General features: G+C 52.5%; 1 protein-coding gene across 3 annotated transcripts in view; it reads right to left on the bottom strand.

Annotated features, from left to right (window-relative positions):
- Positions 1–26,145, bottom strand: part of LOC140393857 (metabotropic glutamate receptor 4-like) — a 1,771,763-nt gene that overhangs the window by 1,408,642 nt on the left and 336,976 nt on the right. The gene's annotated exons all lie outside the window — the stretch shown is intronic.

Raw genomic sequence — 26,145 nt, 5'->3', positions numbered from 1 at the left:
AGGCATTCTTCGTGGCATTTGAGAAAATAACAACACAAATGGAGTAGCTGAAGGGAAAATAGACATTACCCATGCAAAGTAAACAGATGGGGCATGCACAGGAGGTTTATGCTTCCCTATCAGAGGGAGTGTCTAAGGATTATTATAAAGTAAAAAAGATTATTCTGGTTCATATGAATTAGTTCCGGATGAATATAGGCAAAAGTTTCAGAATTTAAGGAAACTGAATTTGAATGGGTTAAGCAAAGCAATATTAATAGATGGATTCGAGCACTGGGCAGTCTAACTACCTGTGAGGCTCTAAGAGAAATCTGTCGTAAGAACCCATGTTGAAGACCATAGGGTGATAACCTCGAGACAAACAGCAATAATGGCTGATGATTATGAGTTTATTGATACATTTAAATCTTTGTTCTATCACCCCCATAATTTTCAAAAGGATGTCACCCCCATAATTTTGAAAAAGATCTCCTCAGAAGGCAACTAGCCTAGGTAACGAATGGTTCGCTGGGAATGCTCCAAGATCTCTTCCCCAGAGCAGGAAGGAAGGTACTGGGAGCAGAGGTGAGACTCGAAGGCTTAAGTGTTACTATTGCAATAATGTGGGACATGACCATTCAGCATGTTGAAAGTTGCGAGGACAGCCCATGGGATTTGTTGGGGTTCATAAGGTGGATTCTGAAAAAGGAACAAAAGTGAAGAATACTACAAGGTAGACTGTAGCTCTAGCTAGAACTAGGAGACGTGAGGTCGACACTGTTGAAGGAGCATGAGTGGCGAATGAGACAGATGAGAGATATGCAAGTTTTTATCCATGTGGAAGTTCACCCATTATAGCAAAACCATAACTATTTTAAGGGACACATGCGCTCCACAAACACTCTTACAGGAGTGGGATTCGTTTTTTTCTGCATAGAGTTTAATGAAAGCTAAGGTATTAGTGAATAGGATAATTGGAGATTGTATCCCAGTTCATTCCATAAAGTACAAATGAAATGTGATTTATTATCAGGCAAAGTGGTTCTCAGGGTGGTTACAAAATGACCAGTAGATGGAGTAGATTTTCTTTTGGGGAATGATTTGGCGAGGGTGAAGGTTATAGTTACTCCCATGATTAGAGAGAGTCCAAGGGAAGATAAGGACACAGAACAGTTACAGGCACAGTTTCCAGATATTTTTCCATCATGTGGGGTGACCAGGGCAATGGATGTCACACCATCATTGCATGGTTGGGTGAATAACCAAAACCATCCTTGAGAATGAGGAGAATTCTGATGAAATGTTTGGTAGGACTTCATTAATTGATGCCCAGGAAGCAGACCCAGAGTTACATAGATTGGAACTGTCAGCTCTCACAGAGGTTGAGGCAGAGGGCGTTCCAGGGTGCTATTTCGTTAAGAATGGAAAGTTGATGAGAAAGTGGAGGCATCGTCATAAACCTGTGGACAAGGAATATTCATCAGATTGTTGTATCACCCAAATATTGCAGTAAAGTACAACGGGTAGCACATGAGAGCGCAGGATATGTGGGAATTCAGAAGACTCAGGAATCAGTCAACAGGCATTCTTATTGGCCAGGACCGCAGAAGGATGTAATGCAATTCTGAAGAAGCTGCCATACCTGTCAGGTAATAGGTAAACCATAAAATGTAATTAGGCCCCTTTGATTAGCCTACTGGTGTTTGAAGAACTATTTATTCGGGTATTGGTAGATTGTGTAGGACCATTGCATAAAATGAAGGCATCAGTACATTCTTACGGTCATGGATATGACCACCCGATTTCTGGAAGCTGTACCTTAAGTACAGCTGAGGTAGTAGTGGAAAAATTCATACAGTTCTTCACAAGCTATGGCCTACCCATGGAAGTACAATCTGGTCAGGGTGCTAACTTTATGTCCATAATTTTCCAGGTTAAATTAATACCTGCATTAATTTGTAATTTAGGCATCAAGCAACTAAAGTCTATCGCCCACATACTCAGAGAGCTTTGGAGACATAGCATCAGACTCCCAAAGCCATGATTAGGGCCTATTGCCTGAATATCCAAGAGATTGGGACAAGGGATTGCATTTTTTACTATTAGCCACAAGGGATTCTGCAAACAAATCCATTGGGTTTAGACCATTTGAATTATTCGATGACCATGAAGTACGGGGTCCATTAAAATTGATGAAAGAGAAGTTTCGAAAACAAACAGACAAATCCTTGATATTGGATGACATTGATGACGCGTCCATGTTTCTGGAAAGACTCCCAGGAGCTTGTCAGGTAGCCCAAGAGGTTTCAGGTAACCCAAGAGGTTTCGGGAGCAAGAATGAAAGCATGCCAGGTCCAGAACATCCCAAGCTGGAGATGGAGGTACTGTTATTGTTGCCTTTGCAGGGCAAACTTCTGAAAGCAAAATTCAGCGTATCCCATAAGGTGGTTAGGAGGGACAATAAGGTGACTTATTTAATAGATACTCCAGACTATCCGATGCCAAGTCAGCAAAGTCCATGAACACTTTACTCACAAAATCGTGGAATAATTTGGGGGACCATATGCATTAATTATCGAGACAAATTCCCCATATAAAAGTCCCTTAACAATCACATATCTCAACCTCTGTCCTTCACATAGTTCACTATTTTGAACAGCACATTTTTGTTGATTAATACCGCTATCCCCCAATTATTGGTCAAGAACAAGGCAACAAATACTGCCCCACCCACCCCACCTCAAATCTAAGTTTTCCTTGTCATCTAAATGAGTTTTCCGCAACAAAGCTATGTCAACTTTTTATTTTATAAGGAATGACAAAATCCTTTTTCTCTTAATAGGATGGTGCATATCCCGTACATACCAGGTGCAAATTTTTAAAGTAGCTACCGCTATTGCTCGATCAGGCAGTAAAAATGTACGATAAGATTTTCACGCCACATTTGAGTGTGCAACGAAACATACCTCCCAAATCCAGTCACATCAGAGGCTCCATAGATAAAATACAACATGGGCGGGATTCTCCGATCCCCGCCAGGTCGGAGAATTGCTGGGGGGGGGGGGGGCGGTGTGAATCCCGCCCTGCCGCTCTGACGCTGGCTGCCGAATTCTCCGGAACCGGTTTTTGGGCGGGGGCAGGGATCGCGTCGCGCAGTCGGCAGTGGTCCCCCGGTGATTCTCCGGGCCCCGATGGGCCGAGCGGCCGCTCGTTTTCGGCTGGTCCTGCCGGCGTGAAATGGACAAGGTCCATACTGGCGGGACCTGGCTTTGAGGGCAGCTTGTGGAGTCCTCGGGGATGCGCAGGGGGATCCGGCCCAGGAGCGGGCCCCCACGGTGGCCTGGCCCGCGATCGGGGCCCACCGATGTGTGGCCGGGCCTGTGCTGTGGGGGCACTCTTTCCCTCTGTGCCGGCCTGTGTAAGGCTCCGCCATGGCCGGCACGGAGAAGAAATCCCCTGCGCATGCGCAGGAATCACACTAGCGGTTCTGCGCATGCGCCAGAACACGCTGGTGCTGCTGCGCATGCGTCAACTCGCGCCAGCCAGCGGAGGCCCTTCGGCGCCGGTTGGCGCAGTGCCAACTACTCCAACTCCGGCCTAGACCCCAGATGTGTGGAGGATTTTGCACCTTTCGGACGGCCTGACGCCGGAGTGGTTCACGCCACTCTTTGGCTGATTTCCCTGTTGAGGGGGAGAGCTGACTGGTGGTGATTTAACCTGAGGATCACCGCACATCAGGCAAGGGGCAAGGTTGAGAAGGCGGGGCCTTCATGAATAACCTCAGCTAGTACGGGAATTGAACATGAACTGCTGGCTTCACTCTGCATCTCGGACCAGCTGTCCAGCCAACTAAGCTAAACTGGATAAGAGGAGTAGTATTTCACCGGTGGTCAAGGCCTCCCACTTATTCACAGTGCCAATCTAGTATCAAGCTCAACAGGGTCTTCTTTTCTCACTGATTCTGTCAAGCCTGTGTAGCGCACAATGACTTACGAGAGAGACGAGTAGTGATGAAGTCGATGAGGCTTTATTAAGCGAGACTTGTCCCCAGCAGTTCAGCAACAGAATGAAGCAGCGGGGAGAAGCTCGGGTTCTTATACTCCGCCTTCAGGGCGGAGCCAGGAGTCAACAGCCAACCAGGACCCGGGATCTGTCAGCCAATAGCATCACGGCTTCACAGTCCCACATGACCCCTAATACATACCACCACATTCACCCCTTGTTAAAAGGAACCCGGCGGGGTGGTGGTTCGCATGGTGGTAGGGGTTTACAAGGCTGGTCCTGGGAGGAAAATTTTGGGCATGTTACTACAGTTTTATCCCTACACTGGGCTATGTACCAAGTTTGTGAAACTATTTACAATATTAGTAAGGGAAATTTTTTTTTGTTACAATCCAACAACATTCTTGGTGTCACGCCGATGCCACGAGTCGAGCGGGCGGTCTGGTTTTCCTCGTCGATCGCCTCAGCCCCGGTGGTGGTGCAGGTGCTTGTTCAGGCGTTGTCGTCTCTGGGAGAGTTTCGGTGTTCGTTCCTGTTTCACTCCTGGGCGGGCACGGGAGGAGGACCAATCCTCCTGGGAAGGGGGCGGTCGCGGGGTGCGCCGGTGGTAGGGAGGGGATGATCGGTGTCGGGGGGGTGTGTGTGTTGCCGGCGGGCGCCAGGTCCCGCAGGGAGACCGTGTCCTGTCGGCCGTCGGGGTACGCCACGTAGGCGTACTGCGGGTTCGCGTGGAGAAGGTGAACCCTCTCGACCAACGGGTCCGATTTGTGCGCCCGCACATGTTTCCGGAGCAAGAATGGTCCTGGGGCCGCCAGCCAGGTCGGCAGCGATGTTCCGGAGGAGGACTTCCTGGGGAAGACAAGGAGGCGCTCATGGGGCGTTTGGTTAGTGGTGGTACACAGCAGCGACCGGATGGAGTGGAGAGCATCCGGGAGTACCTCCTGCCACCGGGAAACTGGGAGATCCCTGGACCATAGGGCCAGCAGGACGGTCTTCCAGACCGTGCCGTTCTCCCTCTCTACTTGCCCGTTCCCCCGGGGGTTGTAGCTGGTCGTCCTGCTCGAGGCTATGCCCTTGCTGAGCAGGAACTGGCGCAGCTTGTCACTCATGAAGGAGGACCCCCTGTCGCTATGGATATATGCGGGGCAACCGAACAGTGTGAATATGGTGCCAAGGGCTTTAATGACTGTGGCCGCTGTCATGTCGGGGCAGGGGATGGCGAAGGGGAAACGAGAGTACTCGTCCACCACGTTCAGGAAGTATGCGTTGCGGTCGGTGGAGGGGAGGGGCCCTTTGAAATCCAGACTGAGGCGTTCAAAGGGGCGGGAAGCCTTGATCAAGTGGGCTCTATCCGGTCTGAAAAAGTGCGGTTTGCACTCTGCGCAGATGTGGCAGTTCCTGGTGACTGTACGGACCTCCTCCACAGAGTAGGGAGGTTGCGTGACTTTATGAAATGGTAGAACCGAGTGACCCCCGGGTGGCAGAGGTCCTCGTGGAGGGCTTGGAGACGGTCTATTTGTGCGTTGGCACATGTGCCGCGGGATAGGGCATCGAACGGCTCGTTCAGCTTTCCGGGACGGTACAAGATCTCATAGTTGAAGGTGGAGAGCTCGATCCTCCACCTTAAGATCTTGTCATTTTTAATTTTGCCCCGCTGTGCATTATCGAACATGAAGGCTACCGACCGTTGGTCGGTGAGGAGAGTGAATCTCCTGCAGGCCAGGTAATGCCTCCAATGTCGCACAGCTTCCACTATGGCTTGGGCTTCCTTTTCCACTGAGGAGTGGCGGATTTCTGAGGCGTGGAGGGTTCGGGAGAAAAAGGCCACGGGTCTGCCCGCTTGGTTAAGGGTGGCCGTCAGAGCTACGTCGGATGCGTCGCTCTCGACCTGGAAGGGGAGGGACTCGTCGATGGCGCGCATCGTGGCCTTTGCGATATCCGCTTTGATGCGGCTGAAGGCCTGGCGAGCCTCTGTCGACAGGGGGAAGGTAGTGGTCTGTATTAGCGGGCGGGCCTTGTCTGCATACTGGGGGACCCACTGGACGTAATATGAAAAGAACCCCAGGCAACGTTTCAGGGCTTTGGTGCAGTGGGGGAGGGGAAATTCCATAAGGGGGCGCATGCGTTCGGGGTCGGGGCCTATTATCCCATTGCGCAGTACGTATCCCAGGATGGCCAACCGGTTTGTGCTAAAAACGCACTTTTCCTCGTTGTATGTGAGGTTCAAGGCGTTAGCGGTCTGGAGGAATTTTTGGAGGTTGGCGTCGTGGTCCTGCTGATCGTGGCCGCAGATGGTTACATTGTCGACATACGGGAACGTGGCCTGCAACCCGTGCTGGTCAACCATTCGGTCCATCTCCCGTTGGAAGACCGAGACCCCGTTCGTGACACCAAATGGGACCCTTAGGAAGTGGTATAGACGCCCGTCTGCCTCGAAGGCTGTGTACTTGCGGTCACCTGGGCGGATGGGGAGCTGGTGGTAGGCAGACTTGAGGTCCACGGTGGAGAAAACCTTATACTGGGCAATCCGATTTACCATGTCGGATATGCGGGGGAGAGGGTACGCATCTAGCTGTGTGTACCTGGTGATGGTCTGGCTATAGTCTATGACCATCCTTTGCTTCTCCCTGGTCTTTACTACTACCACCTGGGCTCTCCAGGGACTATTGCTAGCCTGGATTATGCCTTCCTTCAGCAACCGCTGGACTTCAGACCGAATACATATCCGGTCCTGGGCGCTGTACCGTCTTCTCCTAGTGGCGACAGGTTTGCAATCCGGGGTGAGGTTTGCAAACAAGGACGGCTGTTCAACCTTGAGAGTTGCGAGGCCGCAGATAGTGAGTGGGGGTATTGGGCTGCCGAATTGAAATGTTAGGCTCTGCAGGTTACACTGGAAATCTAATCCCAGTAATGTGGGCGCGCAGAGTTGGGGAAGAACGTAGAGCCTGTAGTTTTTAAACTCCCTCCCTCTGTTGGGTTCGCAATGCAGAACCCTTTGATCTCTACGGAGTGGGATCCTGCAGCGAGGGAAAACTTTTGCGTACTTGGATGGATGGTCAGAAAACAGCGACTTACCGTGTCTGGGTGAATGAAACTTTCGGTGCTCCCGGAGTCGATCAAGCATGCTGTCTCGTGTCCGTTGATCAGCACCGTTGTTGTCGTCGTCTGGAGCGTCCGGGGCCGTGATTGATCCAGAGTCACCGAAGCCAGTCGTGGTCGTAGTGTCGCGGCGTCTTCTTCGGACCCCATGGAGCCGTCGATGCTGGGGTCCTTTGTTGTCATCCAAGATGGCGGCGTCCATGAATCGCACGTGGCCGGGGGTGGACAAAATGGCCGCCCACATGGATCGCACGTGGTCGGGGGTGGATAAAATGGCCGCCCCCATGAATCGCACGTGGCTGGGGGGTCACAAGATGGCGGCGCCCATCCTCCCCTCGTGGTGCCCGGGACCCAAAATGGGGCGCTGGGGGGGGGGCGGGGGGTTGGGGAGGGTTTGGGCTATGCTGGGCTCGTTCTTCTCCGGGGATTGCGGCGACCCCCCGGGACCGGCACACAGCCACGTAATGGCCCTTCTTGCTGCAGCTTTTACAAATAGCTCCGCGGGCCGGGCAGCGCTGCCGGGGGTGTTTCGCTTGCCCGCAGAAATAGCAGCGGGCCCCCCGGGATGGTCTGGCGCTTTAACCACGCAAGCCTGTGAGGGGGGGTGTTTGTCGCGACGGGGGTCCACGGAGCCCAAGGGGCTGCTGCGCGGTCGGGGCTGTAGGCGTGGCCGTTTTGCGAGGACACATCTAGGGAAGCTGCAAGGGCCCGTGCCTCTGAGAGTCCTAACGACTCTCTTTCTTAAAGTCTTTGGCGGATTTGGGGAGAGTTCATACCTGCCACAAACGCATCGCGAATTAGCATGTCCGTGTGTTCGATCGCGTTCACCGGCGGGCAGCTGCAGCCCCGTCCCAAAATTAGCAACGCGGCGTAGAATTCTTCTAGCGATTCTCAGGGGCTTTGCCGTCTCGTTGCGAGTTGGTAGCACGAGTAGACCTGGTTCACGGGGCGAACGTAGATGCTCTTCAGTAATGCGAGCGCCGTCGGGAAATCCTCTGCGTCTTCTATGAGAGGGTAAATTTCCGGGCTTACCCTCGAATGCAGGACCTGCATTTTCTGGTCTTCTGTGATCCGGCCGGGGGCCGTTCGGAGGTAGCCTTCAAAACATGCTTGCCAGTGTTTCAATACTGCTGCTGAGTTCGCTGCGTGGGGGCTGATCCGCAGGCATTCCGGGGCGATCCGGAGCTCCATAGTCCTTTAAGCTCGCTTAATAAATTGTAGCGCACAATGACTTACGAGAGAGACGAGTAGTGATGAAGTCGATGAGGCTTTATTAAGCGAGACTTGTCCCCAGCAGTTTCAGCAACAGAATGAAGCGGCGGGGAGAAGCTCGGGTTCTTATACTCCGCCTTCAGGGCGGAGCCAGGAGTCAACAGCCAACCAGGACCCGGGATCTGTCAGCTAATAGCATCACGGCTTCACAGTCCCACATGACCCCTAATACATACCACCACAGCCTGTTCCCTTGACTGTGGTTTCACTAGATGGTTGGTAGGGACAGTGGGAACCTCATTCATCCATTCATGCACATCACTGATGAGATGATGAGGCGGAGACTTCCGGTTGCGGCCATGCCCGGGTAGGTCGCACGTTCGGCAGCTCCCGCCGAGATGGGACATTTGGGCCCGTTAATGGACTTTTAGCGGCACTTTGACGGCGATCCCCGGTGGGGCAGTAAACGCTGGTGAGGCTCCCCTAGCGCTGTATGGGGAGGACCAGGAGTGGGGCAGTAAAGAAGGCTGGATCGGTGAAACGAGGGAACTGGCGTGAAACAACAAAATGGCGGCCGGCGCGGACCAGGAGGCGTGGGCACAGTGGTTGCGGGAACAGCAGGAGTTCCTGAGAAGCTGCTTCACAGAGCTCAAGACGGAGATGCTGGCCCCTATGAAGGCTTCCATGGAAAGGATGGTGGAGACTCAGAAGATGCAGGAGAAGGCGATCAAAGAAGTGGGAAAAAAAGGTCTCTGAAAATGAGGATGAGATCTTGGGCCTGGCGGTCAGGGTAGAGGCGCACGAGGCCCTGCACAAAAGATGACAGGAGAAACTGGAAGACCTTGAAAATAGGTCGAGGAAGCTGAACCTGCGAATCCTGGGACTCCCTGAAAGGAGGGGTCGGATGCGAGCGCATTTGTAACCATGATGCTGTGGTCGCTGTTGGGCGCGGGGGCCCCTGGAACTGGACAGGCGCACAGAGTCCTGGCAAGGAAGCCTAGACCGAATGAACCGCCGAGGGCTATGGTGATAAGATTCCACCGCTTCACAGACAAAGAATATGTCCTGCGGTGGGCAAAGAAGGAGCGAAGCAGTAAATGGAAGATCTGTGAGATTCAAATTTACCAGGACCGGGGAACAGATCTGGTTAAGAGGCGTGTGGGATTCAACCGGGCCAAGACGACCCTCCACAACAAAGGGGTGAAGTTCGGGCTGCTACATCCGGCAAGGCTATGGGTCACATATCAAGGCCGGCACCACTGCTTTGATACACCGGACGAGGCATGGACATTCATTAAGAATGAGAAATTGGACGTGAACTAATGGGCAGCTGGACATTGTTGGAACACCCGGGTGAGGAGATGTAACCGGGTGCTGTCCTAATGTAAGATTGGAAGCAGAGTGTAAGTTGTATGGGGGCTAGGGAGATGGCTGGAGGGGGCTATGTTATGTTGGTTTGCCCCGTTCTCTCTTTGTTTTTGTCCTTGGGGTCCTTTGCCAGCTCTCTGCTTTCGCGGAGCCACACCGCAGAAGGGGGAGATGGGCCCATCAGTTAGGGAAGCTCGCCAGGTGGGGGGGGGTCGTTCGTTGTTCGGGGCAACGCCCGGAGTTTGTTCATTGTTTTCTTTTTTCTTTTCCTTTTGTTTTTTTTCCTTGTTACACGGGAAGAATGGGGTGGCTCTCTCTCTCTCTTACCCTGTGGGGGAGGGGAGGTTGGGGACCCGAAGAAGGAGACAACAGTAGGATTGGAGGTAGAGGCAGGAGCGGCCGGGGTCAGCATGGGTCAGCTGACTTACGGACCCAGTTAGTGTTAAGAGTTAGTGTTAAGCGGGGGCTTGACATGGGGAATTGGGATTGAGGGGTGGGGGGGGGGAGGGAAGGACGGGATGCTGCTTTGCTGGCTGAAGGGGACCCAACTTTCGGGAACAGATGGAGAGTCGGGATGGAGAGCCTCCGGCGGGAGGGCTTGAGTGAGCGGGGGGCGCGGGCACGTGGCTGGGGGAAAAAAAGGAGATGGATAGTCAGAGGGGCGCAGGGGGGGGGGGGGGGGGGGTGGGGGTGGGGGTGGGGGGGTCAAACCCCCGACCAGGCTGAGCACGTGGAATGTAAGGGGCCTAAACGGGCCGGTCAAAAGGGCCTGCATGTTCTCGTACTTAAAGGGATTAAAGGCAGAAGTAGCCATGTTACAGGAGAAGCATTTAAAACTCGCTGACCAAACTAGACTGAGGAAGGGATGGGTGGGCCAGGTGTTCCACTCGGGGTTGGACGCAAAGACCAGGGGGGTCGCAATCCTAGTAAGCAAACGGGTGGCATTTGAGGAAGTAATGTGGCGGACAAAGGGGGCAGGTACATTATGGTGAGTGGTAAGCTACAGGGGGCCCGGGTGGTGCTAGCGAACATTTATGCCCCGAATTGGGATGACGCAGAATTCATGAAGCGCATGCTGAGTAAAATACCGGACCTGGTGTCAAACAATTTGATAATGGGGGGGGGGGGGGGGGGGTGGTCTTCAACACAGTCCTGGACCCGGCTCAGGAATGGTCTAAGTCCAGGTTGGGGAGGAGGCCGGCAGCAGCCAAGGTCCTGAGGGGGTTCATGGACCAGATGGTGGGAGTGGATCCGTGGTGATTCGCTCAGCCAAGGGCGAAGGAGTTCTCTTTCTTCTCCCACGTGCATAGTGTACTCTCGGATTGATTTTTTCGTGTTGAACAGAGCGCTAATCCCAGGGGTTGAGGGGGTAGAGTACTCGGCCATTGCGGTCTCGGACCATGCTCCACACTGGGCGGACTTGAGACTGGGGGCGGAGAGAGGCGCAGAGCCCTCTCTGGAGATTGGACGTGGGACTGTTGGCGGATGAGGAGGTCTGTGGGCAGATTAGGAGGAGCATCCAAAACTATGTGACAACAAACAATACGGGAGAGGTAACAGTGACTATGGTCTGGGAGGCCTTGAAGGCAGTTATTAGAGGGGAGTTAATCTCCATCAGGTCCCACACAGAGAAGAAGGATAGGGCGGAGAGGGAGAGGTTAGTGGGAGAGATACTCAGGGTAGACAGGAGGTATGCGGAGACCCCCGAGGAGGGGCTGCTAAAGGAGCGCCGGAGTTTGCAGGCGGAGTTTGACCTGCTGACCACAGGGAAAGCAGAGGCACAGCTAAGGAAGGTGAAAGGGGCAGTATATGAGTACGGGGAGAAAGCGAGTAGGATGCTGGCGCACCAACTTCGAAGGAGGGAGATAGTTAAGGGCTTGGAGAATATACAGTCGGGCAAGGCCCCGGGACCGGATGATTACCCTGTAGAATTCTACAAGAAATTCTCGGAGCTGCTGAGCCCACTCCTGCTAAGAACCTTTAACGAGGCCTAGGAGAGGGAACCCTCTGCCCCCGTTAATGTCGCAAGCTTCGATCTCGCTCATCCTTAAGCGGGACAAGGATCCATTGCAGTGTTGGTCCTACAGGCCGATATCGCTCCTAAATGTAGATGCCAAACTGCTGGCTAAGATCTTGGCCACCAGAATAGAGGACTATGTCCCGGGGGTGATTGACGAGGATCAGACAGGGTTCGTCAAGGGCAGGCAATTGAACACGAACGTGCGGAGGCTCCTAATCATTATTATGATGCCCTCAGAAGGAGGGGACGCAGAAATAGTGGCTGCAATGGATGTGGAGAAAGCCTTTTATCGGGTGGAGTGGGAGTACCTGTGGGAAGTGTAAAGTAGATTTGGATTTGGTGAGGAATACAAAGGGTGGGTCAAACTACTGTACCATAGTAACTGTGTCCACGAACCGATTGAGGTCGGAGTATTTCCGGCTGCATCGAGGGACGCGGCAGGGGTGTCCCCTGTCCCCGCTGCTATTTGCCCTGGCAATTGAGCCGTTGGCCATGGCGTTGAGGACGTCAAAAAACTGGAGGGGGCTGGTTCGGGGGGGGGGGGGAGCATTGTGTTTCGCTCTACGCAGACAACCTGCTCCTGTATATTTTGGACCCGCTAGAAGGGATGGGGGTTGGGGGAGGTCATGCGGATCCTAAAGGACTTCGGGAGTTTCTCGGGGTACAAGTTGAACGTGGGGAAAAGTGGGCTATTTGTGATCCATGCGAGGGGCCAGGAGGAGAGACTGGGGCAGCTCCCGCTCAAAAGGGTGGAGAGGAGCTTTCGGTACCTGGGTATACAGGTGGCTAGGAATTGGGATGCCCTACACAAGCTCAATCTACCTCGGCTGGTAGAACAGATGGAGGGAGACTTCAAAAGGTGGGACATGCTCCCGCTTTCCCTAGCGGGTAGGGTGCAGTCTGTGAAAATGACAGTCCTTCCCAGGTTTCTGTTCGTCTTCCAGTGCCTTCCCATCTTCATCCCCAAATCCTTCTTCAAGCGGGTGAACAGGATTATCACGGGATTTGTGTGGGCAAACAAGACCCCGCGAGTTAAAAGGCTGTTCTTAAAGCACAGCCAGGGGCAGGAGGAGGGCTGGCGCTGCCGAACTTCTGCAGTTATTACTGGGCGGCTAATATAGCGATGATTCGGAAATGGGTAATGGACGAGGGGGCGGCATGGAAGCGGCTAGAGGCTGCGTCATGCGAGAACACTAGCCTAGGGGCACTGATAACGGCACCGCTGCCGTTCTCGCCGGCACAGTACACCACAAGCCCGGTGGTGACGGCGGTACTGAGGATCTGGGGTCAGTGGAGAAGGCACAGGAGGGAGGAAGGGGCCTCAGTCTGGACCCCGATACGGCATAATCATAGATTTGTTCCGGGCAAGATCGACGGAGGGTTTCAAAGTTGGCATAGGGCCGGTATCAAAAGGATGAGGGACCTGTTTATAGATGGGACTTTTCCTAGCCTGAAGGCGCTAGAGGAGAAATTTAGTCTACCCCCAGGAATGCCTTTAGATACCTCCAAGTCCGCGCTTTTCTGAAGAAACAGGTGGTGGCATTCCCGTTACTAACCCCCCCCCAACCCCCCCCCCCCCCCCCCCACTCCCACCCCACTGCAGGATACAGGACAGGGTGGTCTCTGGCATCTGGGTAGGGGAGGGGAAGGTATCGGACATATACCAAGAACTGCAGGAGGCAGAGGAAGTCTCGGCGGAGGAGCTGAAGGGTGTAGCGCACAAGGACTCCGAGAAACAAATAGAGTGAAGTCGATGAGGCTTTATTAAGCGTGACTGTTCCCCCGCAGTTCAGTAGTAGACTGCCTGCGGGGGAGGACTCCAGGTAAGCATACTGCGGGTTCGCATGTAGGAGGTGAACCCTTTCGACCAACGGGTCCGACTTGTGCGCCCGCACATGCTTTCGGAGCAAGATGGGTCCTGGGGCCGCCAGCCAGGTCGGCAGCGACGTTCCAGAGGAGGACTTCCTGGGGAAGACAAGGAGGCGCTCATGAGGCATTTGGTTAGTGCTAGTACACAGTAGTGGCCGGATGGAGTGGAGGGCGTCCGGGAGGACCTCCTGCCACCGTGAAACTTGGAGGTCCCTGGACCGTAGGGCCAATAGGACGGTCTTCCAGACCGTGCCGTTCTCCCTCTCTACCTGCTCGTTCCCCCGGGGGTTGTAGCTGGTCGTCCTGCTCAAGGCTATACCCTTGCTGAGCAGGAACTGGCGCAGCTCGTCACTCATGAAGGAGGACCCCCTGTCGCTGTGGACGTATGCGGGGCAACCGAACAGTGTGAATATGGTGTTCAGGGCTTTAATGACTGTGGCCGCGGTCACGTCAGAACAGGGGATGGCGAATGGGAAGCGGGAGTACTCGTCCACCACATTAAGGAAGTATATGTTGCGGTCGGTGGAGGGGAGGGGTCCTTTGAAATCCAGACTAAGGCGTTGAAAGGGGCGGGAAGCCTTAATCAGGTGCGCACCATCCGGCCTGAAAAAATGCGGTTTGCACTCTGCGCAGATGTGGCAGTTCCTTCTGACTGTACGGACCTCCTCTAAAGAGTATGGGAGGTTGCGAGACTTGATAAAGTGGTAAAACCGAGTGACCCCCGGGTGGCAGAGGTCCTCGTGGAGGGTTTGGAGGCGGTTAATTTGTGCGTTGGCACATGTGCCGCGTGATAGGGCATCGGACGGCTCGTTCAGCTTTCCGGGACGATACAAGATCTCGTAGTTGAAGGTGGAGAGCTCGCTCCTCCACCTTAAGATCTTGTCGTTTTTGATTTTGCCCCGCTGTGCATTATCGAACATGAAGGCTACCGACCGTTGGTCCGTGAGGAGAGTGAATCTCCTGCCGGCCAGGTAATGCCTCCAATGTCGCACAGCTTCCACTATGGCTTGGGCTTCCTTTTCCACTGAGGAGTGGCGGATTTCTGAAGCGTGGAGGGTTCGGGAGAAAAAGACCACGGGTCTGCCCGCTTGGTTAAGGGTGGCCGCTAGAGCTACGTCGGAGGCGTCGCTCTCGACCTGGAAGGGGAGGGACTCGTCGATGGCGCGCATCGTGGCCTTTGCGATATCCGCTTTGATGCGGCTGAAGGCCTGGCAAGCCTCTGTCGACAGAGGGAAGGTCGTGGTCTGTATTAGGGGGCGGGCCTTGTCTGCGTACTGGGGGACCCACTGGGCGTAGTATGAAAAGAACCCCAGGCAGAGTTTTAGGGCTTTTGAGCAGTGCGGGAGGGGAAATTCCATGAGGGCGCGCATACGTTCGGGGTCGGGGCCTATTATCCCATTGCGCACTACGTAGCCCAGGATGGCTAGCCGGTTGGTGCTAAAAACGCACTTGTCCTCGTTGTACGTGAGGTTCAAGGCTTTAGCGGTCTGGAGGAATTTTTGGAGGTTGGCGTCGTGGTCCTGCTGATCGTGGCCGCAGATGGTTACATTGTCGAGATACGGGAACGTGGCCCGCAACCCGTGTTGATCAACCATTCGGTCCATCTCTCGTTGGAAGACCGAGACCCCGTTTGTGACGCCAAATGGGACCCTTAGGAAATGGTATAATCGCCCGTCTGCCTCGAAGGCTGTGTACTTGCGGTCACTTGGGCGGATGGGGAGCTGATGGTAGGCGGACTTGTGGTCCACGGTGGAGAAGACCTTATATTGGGCAATCCGATTTACCATGTCGGATATGCGGGGGAGAGGGTACGCGTCTAGTTGTGTGTACCTGTTGATGGTCTGGCTATAGTCTATGACCATCCTTTGCTTCTCCCCTGTCTTTACTACTACCACCTGTGCTCTCCAGGGACTATTGCTGGCCTGGATTATGCCTTCCTTTATTAGCCGCTGGACTTCGGACCGAATGAAGGTCCGGTCCTGGGCGCTGTACCGTCTGCTCCTAGTGGCGACGGGTTTGCAATCCGGGGTGAGGTTTGCAAACAAGGACGGGGGTTGCACCTTGAGGGTTGCGAGGCCGCAGATAGTGAGTGGGGGTATTGGGCCGCCGAATTTGAAGGTTAGGCTCTGTAGATTGCACTGGAAGTCTAATCCCAGTAATGTGGGGGTGCAGAGTTGGGGAAGGACGTAGAGCCTGTAGTCTTTGAACTCCCTCCCTTGCACCGTTAGGGTAACTATGCAGAAGCCTTTGATCTGTACGGAGTGGGATCCTGCAGCTAGGGAAATCTTTTGTGCGCTGAGATGGATGGTCAAAGAACAGCGTCTTACCGTGTCGGGGTGGATAAAGCTCTCCGTGCTCCCGGAGTCGACTAGGCATGGTGTCACGTGCCCGTTTATCAGCACCGTTGTCGTCGTCGTCTGGAGTGTCCGGGGCCGAGCTTGGTCCAGCGTCATTGAAGCGAGACGTGGTTGTAGTGGTTGAGCGTCTTCTTCGAACCCCGTGGAGCCGTCGACACTGGGGTCCATTGTTGCCGTCCAAGATGGCGTCGGTGGTGAATAAGATGGCTGCCCCCATGCATCGCACATGGCTGGGGGGTCACAAGATGGCGGCGGGGTGGACAAAATGGCCGCCCCATGCGTCGTACAGGTCTGGGGTGGTCCAAGATGGCGGCGCCCTTCCTCCCCTCGTGGTGGCCGGGACCTAAAATGGCGGCGTCTGCGGGTCGCACATGGGGCGCTGGGGGGGTTGGGGAGCGTTAGGAACGCGCGGGGCTCCCTCTTCTCTGGGGACAGCGGTGGTCGGGACCCAAATTGGTAGCGCCGGCGGGTCATACGTGGGGTGCGGGGGGGGGTTTGGGGGGCATTAGAGACGCGCAGAACTCCCTCTTCTCCGGGGAGAGCGGTGGTCGGGACCCAAAGTGGTAGCGCCGGCGGGTCATACATGGGGCGCGGGGGGGGGTTGGGGAGCGTAAACGGCATGCAGGGCTCCCTGTTCTCCCGGGACAGCGGTGGTCGGGACCCAGAGTGGCTGCGCCTGCGGGTCGTACATGGGGCGCTAGGGGGGTTGGGGAGCGTAAACGGCGTGCAGGGCTCCCTGTTCTCCCGGGACAGAGGCGACCTCGCGGGACCGGCACACAGCCGCGATATGGCCCTTTTTCCCGCAGCTCTTACAGATCGCTGCGCGGGCCAGGCAGCGCTGCCGGGGGTGTTTCGCCTGGCCGCAGAAATAGCAGCGGGCGCCCCCGGTGCGACTTGGCGTTTGGACCGCGCAAGCCTGTGGGGTGTCCGGGGGGGGGGGTTTGTCGCGACGGGTACGTACGGAGCCCAATGGGCTGCCGCGTGGTCGGGGCCGTGGGCGCGGGTATTTCACGCGGCCACGTCTAGGGAGGCTGCTAGGGCCCGTGCCTCTGAGAGTCCTAGCGACTCTTTTTCTAGAAGTCTTTGGCGGATTTGGGAGGAGTTCATACCTGCCACAAAAGCATTGCGCATTAACATGTCCGTGTGTTCATTTGCGTTCACCGACGGGCAGCTGCAGGCTCGTCCCAAAATTAGTAGCGCGGCGTAGAATTCATCTATCGATTCTCCGGGACTTTGCCGTCTCGTTGCGAGTTGATAGCGAGCGTAAATCTGATTTACTGGGCGGACATAGAGACCTTTTAGTGCTGTGAACGCCGTCTGGAAATCCTCTGCGTCTTCGATGAGAGAGAAAATCTCCGTGCTTAACCTCGAGTGCAGGATCTGTAGTTTTTGGTCTTCTGTGACCCGGCCGGTGGCCGTTCTGAGGTAGGCCTCGAAACAAGTCTGCCAGTGCTTGAAAGCTGCTGCCGCGTTCACTGCATGGGGGCTGATCCTCAGGCATTCCGGGATGATCCTGAGCTCCATAGTCCTTTAGTCACGCTTAATATATTGTAGCGCACAAAGACTCCGAGAGACGAATAGAGTGAAGTCGATGAGGCTTTATTAAGCGTGACTGTTCCCCCGCAGTTCAGTAGTAGACTGCCTGCGGGGGAGGACTCCAGGTACTTATACTCCGCCTTCAGGGCGGAGCTAAAGGTCAACGTCCAACCAGGACCCAGGATCTGTCAGCCAATGACATCATGGCTTCACAGTCCCACATGACCCCTAATGCATACTACCACAAAGGGCAAGTGGGAGGAGGAGCTGGGCGAGGAGCTGGATGAGGGCCTGTGGGCTGATGCCCTAGGCAGGGTTAATTCCTCCTCATCTTGTGCCACCGGGCACACATGACGACAGCGAGAATGAGCAAGTTCTTTGGGGCGGAGGACAGGTGTGCGAGATGCTCAGAGAGCCCAGCAAACCATGTCCATATGTTCTGGGCATGCCCGGCGCTTAAAGAATTCTGGCAGGGCTTTGCAAAGGCTATGTCCAAGGTCTTGGACACTCGGGTGAAGCCGAGTCTAGAGATAACGATATTTGGGGTGTCGGAAGATCCGGGAGTACAGGAAGCGAAGGAGGCCGACGTCCTGGCCTTTGCCTCCCTGGTAGCCCGGAGACGTATCTTGTTAATGTGGAGGGACTCGAAGCCCCTGAGTGTAGAGACCTGGGGCGTCATTCTCCGACCCCCCGCCGGGTCGGAGAATGGCCGTCGGCCGCCGTGAATCCCGCCCCCGCCCCCGCAGAAGTCTCCGCTCCCGGAGATTGGGTGGGGGCGGGAATCGGGCCGCGCCGGTTGGCGGGACCCCCCGCTGGATTCTCCGGCCCGAATGGGCCGAAGTCCCGCCCAGAAATTGCCTGTCCCGCCGGCGTAAATCAAACCTGGTATTTACCGGCGGGACCAGGCGGCGTGGGCGGGCTCCGGGGTCCTGGGGGGGGCGCGGGGCGATCTGGCCCCGGGGGGTGCCCCCACGGTGGCCTGGCCCGCGATCGGGGCCCACCGATCCGCGGGCGGGCCTGTGCCGTGGGGGCACTCTTTCCCTTCCGCCTCCGCTACGGCCTCCACCATGGCGGAGGCGGAAGAGACTCTCCCCACTGCGCATGCGCGGGAAACTGACAGCGGCCGCTGACGCTCCCGCGCATGCGCTGGGAAACTGACAGCGGCCGCTGACGCTCCCGCGCATGCGCCGCATTTCCGCGCCAGCTGTCGGGGAAACAAACGCCATTTCCGCCAGCTGGCGGGGCGGAAATCCCTCCGGCGTTGGCCTAGCCCCTCAATGTTGGGGCTACGCCGCCAAAGATGCGGAGCATTCCGCACCTTTGAGCCGGCACGATGCCCGTCTGATTGGCGCCGGCTTTGGCGCCAGTCGGCGGACATCCCGCCGTTGGGGGAGAATTTCGCCCCTGGGTTAGTGACATGGCTGGGTTCTCAGTCTTGGGAGGATAAAGTTTGCCTTGAGAGGGTCCTTGCTGGGGTTCTCCAGGCGGTGGCAGCCGTTCCTTGGCTTTCTGGCAGAACCTTGAAAGGTCAGCAGCAGCAATCCGGGGGAGGGGGGGAGGAGATAGGTGGGGAACTGTGTATGGAATGTATACTCTTCTTTTGTAAATGGACTATAACCACCTGTTTGTTAAATTTTCTCCTTTTTGTTATTGGTTATGTAAAAGTTTGCACAGAAAAACTTGAATAAAAACAATTTTTAAAAATAAATGAGATGAGGCATTTGACTATTTGGATACACTCACGCAAGTTCCTTTTCCGAGTCTTTATGTTGCTCATCAAGGTGTTGGAAACCTCTAGCATTGCTACAGCAAGGGGTGCTATACCGGTGTTATGTTGAGTAGGTAGGGTCACAGGTGTCACATTGTTCAGAACCAAGCTTTTTCAAGTTAACAAGCCTGTGGTTCTGAGGGACATTGGTTTCGGCCGATTCTTCCGAGTTACTGAACGTGTTGTTCCGAGTTAGGAATGTGCGTCACTGAACGCCGTTCTGGTTAGTTGTTGTGTGAAGACTTTTCCACATATGTCATCATTCGATTGTGATTCTTTAAGCCCCAAACCCCCAAAATACAAAAGATTTGCGACAACGCTAATTCTAAAGGGACATTCCTTAAGCATGTGAGGACCTATAAGGCTATCCCCACAACCAAACTTGCTTTACACTCAGGAGACGCACTCCTAAGAAGAGAGGAGAAAAGATAAGCCAGAATAAGAATGGGAGCCCAAGCACCCCTCCCGCATTAGACCCTCATCAATGAAGACCTAAACCACTCACCCACCTCACGGCAGTGGCACTACTCATATGCCTTGATTAAAAGTAAGAAGACCATAAAGCATAGGTTATCATCATAAATGTACAGATACTACAAAGAAACAATGGGTATCTATCATGCAGCCCCACCACACAGTGCACCCCCCAGTTAGAAGGAGCACGTTGAAGGGCATTTTCCTATTGAAGATAAATGAAAGCCCCTGAGATTCTCAAGGATAAAACATTCAATATAGTGCTCGACAGGTATCACAGTCCTGCTAACATGATAAATAGCAACATAAGATCAGACAGAAAGCATTATAACAGGGATAGAGTCCAGATCTTACAGCGAGCTGCAGATTGTCACTTCAAGTTATTGCCTTCGACGGAGTTCACATAGGCCAAGGCCTCAGCCGGGTTGTCGAATGCCTCTGAGGAGTTACCAGATGCCACCCTCAGTGTTGCAGGATAATGCAAGCAGCATGACTCACTCCAACAGCCTTGAGTCACTTTCTGGCGTCATCAAAACCGCTATGCTTCTGTTGTGTCTCTAGTGAAATCTTGGAAGAAAGAGATCTTCACCCTCTCATAGAGCCAGGTCCCACCACACCTCGCCACTACCAATACTTTGGCGATCTCCGAAGTTATGAAAACAAATAATTATGGCCTGGGGACATTGAATGTCCCTAAGCCTCAAAGACAGGAGACAATGTGCCCTTTCCAACTTAATACACCCAACTTTCGTATCCAGCTTAAAAAAATGTGGCAGCCATCTCTCAAAGAATTTAATAGGGAGCTTACCCTCCACTCATCCTGGAAAACTGATGACTCGGACACTTTTCTTCTGGTCTCGTTTCACCAAGTTCTCCAGGATTTCTGACATACCATTCAGATGGTTTTCCAAGGATTGCAAGCGGGCCTCGGCTGAGGAAGTTGCATTCTCAACAGTCAGGATTCTCTCCACCTCTTGTTAGTATTCTGTAGCTCAGTCTCGTGAGCACTAACATTCTGTGCTAACAAGCTGAGTTTAATCGTGTTCGCAGTCATCATCTACAGTGTCTTCAGGAGTGATGGGTGACGGCCTGCTCGCGGCTCAGGTCACCATATTGAGGAGTCAGCTCCACCCCAGTTGAATCTGACTGCTCCGTATTGTCAATAATTTTCTTTGGATTCCTCGTCATTTTGCCACCAAAACTGAGCCAGAAATCTTTTGGCTAAGTGTTGGTGACCAACTGTAGATTATTCACTCTGAATTAGGTAAGTATGTGCTGCATAAACAGGATTAATGCGAGGATAAAAGGATGGGTAGCGCCAGAGTCAATAGAAATGCTGCTATTCCCGCGCCTGCATATAGTGATTCCCCCCCCGCTTCTCAAGACTACTTAAAAATGTCTGTACACCATTTTGGGTTTGGGCTGTCAGAACTGACGGGCGCGATTTAATGAAAAATGAAACAGAGACCCACTGTGGGTGTGCTTAACGAGGTGTTTCCTGGCGCTTTCAGTGCCGAGAATGAACCCACTATTAAATGGGACTCTGTTCTTTTTTCAGGCCTCGGCGAGGAATGCTCCACCAAGGCCACACTTAGCTTCATTTCCTGCACTGAGGGGCTCCACCCACCAGTGCGGGAAGAGATTGGGGCATGATTTTTAAATGGCGCCCTAATCTCTCGACACCCCCCTCCCCCCATGTGACTTCTGGACCTCCTCCTCCCTTCACAATGCCCTTACCAATTAGGGGGTCCTCAAGCCCCCCCTCACCCCACTTCATAGGGAAGGGGCACCCTGGGCCCGACCCCTGGCATGGGCAAGATGCCACCTTGGCACCTTGGCACTGTCAGCCTGGCACAATAGCAGTGCCCCTGTCTGCCTGGCAGTGACACCTGGGCACCCGGGTGATGTGGCATTTCCAAGGTGCCAGGCTGGCATTGCCAAGGTGCTAGGTAGCATCAGCAGTGCCAGGGCACCACCCTGCCCAGAGGCCGACCAGCCGGGGGCCTCTAATCGCCTGGGAGACCCCCCCAAATGCCATTCCGCTTCGTCCACTATTGTGGAGACCAGTGCTACACTGTGCCCAGCCAGGGTCTCCAAGGCGAGGGGATTAGAACATAGAACGTAGAACATAGAACATTACAGCGCAGTCAAGGCCCTTCGGCCCTCGATGTTGCACCGATCTATGAAACCACTCTAAAGATCCTGGGCATTGGGTAGAACCGGCGTAGACATCTTCAAGTGAGGCTAACTACTCACTTGTATATGCAAATATGGGTCCCGCCCATTGTGGGCACCATCCAGATCGGGAAGCCTCATGAGATCCCATTAGATCTCGCCTGTTGTGTCTCTCCACTGGCCACCACCAGCTGGCTGACCTTTGTATATGGGGGATGGGAGAGAAATTGGTTATACAGTGTGTGTGCATTTGGGATACGGGTAGAGGGGCTGTTTACATTGAATATGTGGGAGGAGGGAGAGGGGTTTCACTGAGTCATCTGTTGCTGGGTGTAGCCATCTGGGATGGCCACTTCCAGAATACAAAATGGACATTTGCAAAGTTTGCAGGGAAAAATGGACAATGTTAAGAAAGCAAGCAGGCACAGAGCCTGTCTGCATATTGGAGCCGCAGCTCCCAGACAAGACTGAAACAAGACAAGACTATGGTCCATTAGCATATGGATGGCCCATCTCCAGGAACAAAGGAAGATACTTAAGTAACCGATCTGGCCCCAGACCTCACGGCGCCAGTTCCCCAAACCGAAAGCACAAAACAAAGCAGTCCAACGGCCACCTAGGACATGCCCAGCCATCAGGGCACCCACCCCTTTATTGGTCAGGATCAATGCAAATGATCAAGAAATGGCCCAATTGATTGGGGCCAAGTTCAAGGCCCGCGAATAAGAAGAAGGCCCCAAGAGCGAATCACTCTCTTGGAATCGGCTCTCAAAGCGGAGAGACCTTTCCACCAGCTACATCAGAAGCAGGTAAGTCGAAGGTCAACGCTCGCTACCAGACGGACGACCTTAGCTGTTCCCCTCTACCACTTCGACCCCAGCAGCCTCAGAACCGAACAACGGCCATTGTTCCTCTGACTGAGTGGGCACCCGAAGCTAAGTATAGGCTTTAGCACTCGTGATAGTTCAGTCTGTAGTATTCCGTGCATGTGTAGATATTGATGTGTGTGTAAATAAATAGTATTAACTTTGAACTAACTAACTGGTGTACCGACTCTTTGATCAGTATTCGGGTTTGAACCTTGTGGCGGTATCGAAAGATACCTGGCGACTCTAAAGCAAACATAATTAGAATTAAGGAAGGCGACCATATTGACTGCCATATTTAGAAACAACCAAAGAGAGCAACATAGGGAATATGGAGAGCTTAGCAGAAACCTCAGTGACCAGTAACTGGCACACATTATGTGAAATGCCAAAATGAAGCACTGCACTTTCCAAATAAAGACTGCCCCAAGTTGAGATGAGCAAAGCTCTACATTTAGGTAAACGACCTTGTGAATTAAATTCATTTTATTTCAAAGCTGCATTGTGTGCCGCAGAATCCACAGTGAAAATGCATCCTCAGGGATGCTGAATATTAGTTCTGTTATTTGAAATCCTCAGTCAAAAATTAGAAGTTTATTTGCCTCTTCTCACATCAAAATCAATGATGGTCTTTAGGGAACGCTAGTGTGATGCTATTATAGATCAGCGATGCTGAATACAAATGCAAACATCAATAGTATGTATTGATTCCTGGACAAGGTCCAAGACCTGGAGTGGCTCAGATGATGTAATGGACTTGTGCGCACATAAAATAATAACATTTTTACAAAGTACTTAAAAAATACAGGGTGAGATCTTCCAGCTGTTCATGCTGGTGGGATCTACTGACCCTGCCGACAGTTCACCCCCACCATGGGTTTCCTGGCGGTGTTTGCTGGATTCAATGGGAACTCCCGTGGACAGTGGTGGGACCAGAAGATCCCGCCGCCGGCCAACAGCAGGCTGTCTCCATGTGCCGAGAAATACGCCCCGGGGAGGCCAGAAAATTTTGCCCATAGATTTTTATATTCGTATCATGTAATATATGTCAATCTATAATGCACAAACTTTAGTATTGATGAATTGAATGTTACTATGGTGGTTTGTTATTCTTTGTTGTTGTTGGCAAATGGGGTCACATTGGCCCGAACAGGCGCCGGAATGGGCGACTAGGGGCTTTTCACAGTAACTTCATTTGAAGCCTACTTGTGACAATAAGCGATTTTCATTTCATTTCATTTTTTTTTTCATTTTCAAGTGTTAAAATGGGCTCATAGTGAAAAATGGTTTGAGAAGCAATGATTTCAAGGGCGAGTGTTTCAGCCCGTCAGCCATTTTGCCTTAAGTAACGGATGAAGATGTTGAAAGAACAAATCACAAAAATGTCCTCTTTACCTGCTGTATGCTTTTGTCCTATTCTAATTTGTCTGACAATCACTAGATCAGGTAACAGCCATGGGAAGAAAAACAAAATTATAATTTAAATTAATGAAAGGTCATCAACCTGAAACATTAACTCTGGTCGGGTCTTCTGGTGCCACCAGCGGTAGGGGAAATGTCATGGACAGGACAGGAAAATTCAGAGAGTTGCCAAAAGGTCAACTGACTTTTGGCCACATTCCAAGTGTTCTCTACCCTCGCGCGATAATGCCCGCCACTGACCGGACCGAAAAATTCCGCCACCTGTTTTCCTCTCTCCACAGAGGCTGCCTGATCTACAGAGTGGTACTTAGCACCTTCAGTTTTTAAATAAAATAAGTAGAGCAAGGTAACAGGGGGAAATCTGCCAAATATCACTCTTCAGAGCTACCAATCATTGGTTTAATAACGTGACCTGTCTTGATTAATGTTATTGGTGTAGACAACTGGAGTCCAAGGAAAGTGTCAACCTCACACCAGTATATTTTTTCTTTAAATATGAAAAATATATGTTTTTACTCAGTTAACCTTTATTTAAGTACATCCGGTGCGTGACATTTCGGAGTCTGCAGTCAGAAAAGTGTTTACATTTTTAATGTAATTTGTACTTAAGCCATTAAAATGAAAGAAAAGGATCAGAAAACACAGAGAGTGGCTGAGTACAGTTTTTTTTAAATTTCTTTCCTGATGTGCCTGAAAATTTGATCACAATGCGAAGACGCCATCCCATCATGTGCAATTGGAGGACACTCATATTTGAGAGTTAAAGGAATGACCAGGATTGTGGGCAATGATTAGCTAGGGCAAAATATTTTTATAGATGGCCATAAAAGCTCAAGGAATCTTGGGAATATTGCAGTTATACAGTTAACTCACTCCGCAATTCTGCATTCTTTTCAGCCACACAAATGGATTGCATCCAGGTTAAATGTTCAGGAGTAGGGCAGCAGGGTGGCACAGTGGTTAGCACTGCTGCCTCACGGAGCCAAGGTCCCAGGTTTGATCACGGCTCTGGGTCACTGTCCGTGTGGAGTTTACACATTCTTCCCGTGTTTGCATGGGTTTCGCCCCCACAACACAAAGATGTACAGGTTAGGTTGATTGGCCACGCTAAATTGCCCCTTAATTGGAAAAAATAAATTGGGTACTCTAAATTTATAAAAAATGAATTAAAACGTTCGGGAGTACAAATACAAAGAAAACATTGAGACCCATGTGTTTAAATCGGCTGTTCTTCTGATCCTAAAGAAAGAACTTGTATTGGTAAATGGCCTTGCATAACCTCAGTAAAAACCTTTACTGGTCACAACCGTTATATTGTTGGAAGCGCAGCAGCCAATTTGCACATAGCAAGATCCAGGAATCAGCATTGTGGTAATGAACTGATAATCTCCATAGAATAGAATCCCTATTTGCAAAAGGAGGCCATGCAGCCCATCTGGTCTGCATTGACCCCCTGAAAGAGCACCCTATTTGAGCCGACTTCCCTCACCCTATCCCCGTATCCCCACCTAACTTTCACATCTTTGGGCACGAAGGGGCAATTTAGCATGGTTAATCCAGCTAGTACTATTGGCTGAGGGATCAATATTGGCCATCTCATCAGAGGAATATCCCTTTCTCTTCAATATAGTGCACTGGGATCTATGACATCCATTGAGAGGGTAAAAGTTGCCCTGGATTGATGTCCAATGCAGAATGTATTGGAGTGTCAGCTTAGATTACGTGCTCAAGTTTATGGAATGGGACTTAAGCATTCAATATTTGAACTGAAATGTAAGAATGCTTCTACCTGAGCCTTGACTGACATCACATTGTCACTAACTCCCTGTCCTGTTGTGAGAATAAAGGGGAATGGGAATCGTCATGACTTTGAAGAAAATAGCAGGAAATATCATGGAGCAGATAGTTGGTGCAAACATTTGTGATTTGGGGGAATGTTTGAACTGAGACACACCAGTGGTTTAGGAATAGAAATAGCAAAAGGAGGATTTCAGAAGA

This window comes from Scyliorhinus torazame, chromosome 17 (assembly GCF_047496885.1).
Source record: "Scyliorhinus torazame isolate Kashiwa2021f chromosome 17, sScyTor2.1, whole genome shotgun sequence".
NCBI lineage: Eukaryota > Metazoa > Chordata > Chondrichthyes > Carcharhiniformes > Scyliorhinidae > Scyliorhinus > Scyliorhinus torazame.
The sequence above is the reverse complement of the archived record's forward strand: the minus strand, read 5'-3'. Positions and strand labels throughout refer to the sequence as shown.